Source organism: Ambystoma mexicanum, chromosome 1p, assembly GCF_040938575.1.
Source record: "Ambystoma mexicanum isolate Mex_15411 chromosome 1p, UKY_AmexF1_1, whole genome shotgun sequence".
Taxonomy (NCBI): domain Eukaryota; kingdom Metazoa; phylum Chordata; class Amphibia; order Caudata; family Ambystomatidae; genus Ambystoma; species Ambystoma mexicanum.
Window position 1 is genome coordinate 1324040664 of NC_090921.1, and position 1592 is coordinate 1324042255.

Sequence of the window (1592 nt, forward strand, 5' to 3'; positions counted from 1 at the left end):
AGCTTCAGTAACCAGACAACTGGTATAAAGTGCAAATGCAAATGACATGTACCTCTTCACAATTGGAGGGAAACAGCAGAATAAACAGAAAAAATATAGAATAATCACCACAGATACCAAACAATAAAAGTAAAAACCAATGTGAAAACCAGGAGTGAATAAAGATTGAGATTACTCCGGGGTAGTGTTGTGCAAATGTCACCAAAATCAACCTAATCTCTCACTACATTCGTTCTAATTCAAATTCAAACATACTCATTCATTCATTCATTACTTTCCCAACATGTTTTTTTCTGAACGTGTGTGTAAACAGAGTAAACTGAAATTCTTCAGGGGTAGTCTGCCGTCTACCAAAACCAAAAATAACCCACTAGTGATAATGGTGAGGGTACAAATCACCTAATAACAACTACAATCAGATTATTGCAGAGTCAACAGGAGATAAAAAAAAACACAATGACAAATACAATAGCTTTAAGCAAATATTCATGTGAATTGATGGTCCAAACTCTTCTCGTCCTGTGAATGGTCCAAGAATTGTTTGAGACTCAACAGCAAGAGGGGGACTCCATATCTGAAAAGGGAACAGATCGGGGTAAAAATGAGTAATGCCCTGTATATTAATTCTCTAGTGAATAGGAAGGAATGAACATCAAAGGTCGACCTAATTTATAAATAATTGTCAACAAATGATATAACTGCCTGTACTGGTAAATATATCACTTTGAGTGGTCTAAAAAGAAACAGAAATGGTGACTCTCAGTAAGGATGAAAATACTCATGGGAGTAAAGATTGAGTCACCAACAAATACAAAGATACTGCTAAATGTGCTGGCTCGAACAGGACTAGGTGAATCAGAAACTCCTTAGGATAGATTTGTGCATCAAGGTGCTAAAGCTCGAAGTGAGAATCATCACTTACATCAAAAATGGAAATTCACAAGGGAATATAAGAAAGATCATCCAAGTTGGTCGTCTTTGATTCCGTGTGGCTACAGTCTAGGGTTACACAGAACAACGTTGGTTATTCTGCATCAGAGAGACAAGGAAGAACAAAAAACGAAATACATCTCTGTCAGTATGTTCTGCAGACATTAGAAATGGAAGCATTCAATGATGGAGTATACTGCTTACCATTCCGTATGCAAACATGGTTGTGCAGTGGAAGAAAACATATAATGTCTGTTTCCATCGTGTTTAGAGTGTTAAAGCTTTATCCATGTTTCGTGGGCCAGACTCAGGATAAATGTCCTGTGGCGTTCCTTTGCTAACAAATAGCTGCTAGATTGCTGTGGGTGCCGGTTATTGGCCTGTAAACAATAAAGGCATAAGATGCGGTTAGCTGCCCCTGAGGCATAAAGGAAAACCTCATCTCGCAATCACCTGCATTAAGCAAAACTTAGCGAGACTCGAGTTACAGAGTGAGAGGGTCAAATCTAAGTCACAGTGCACGAACGAGCAGAAGGAAATGAGCAGCTGTTAAAGCTCATTAGCTACGGTTCTCCATTTAACATGAGTGGAAGTCCGTATTCAGCTAGCTTAAAGGGCTACAGATTTAACATGTAGCTGCATTTTATGCCCAGGGTTCTGAG

The 1592-nt window shown here is 38.8% G+C and overlaps 1 long non-coding RNA gene across 1 annotated transcript; it reads right to left on the reverse strand.

Annotated features, from left to right (window-relative positions):
* Window positions 1-339: 339 nt before the first annotated feature.
* On the reverse strand, window positions 340-1180 carry LOC138575733 (uncharacterized). The gene is made up of 3 exons (XR_011303954.1): window positions 1135-1180; window positions 923-1029; window positions 340-574 (listed from the first exon to the last, which is right to left on the reverse strand). It is a non-coding gene; the product is annotated as an uncharacterized lncRNA (long non-coding RNA).
* Between the last annotated feature and the right edge of the window lie 412 nt (window positions 1181-1592).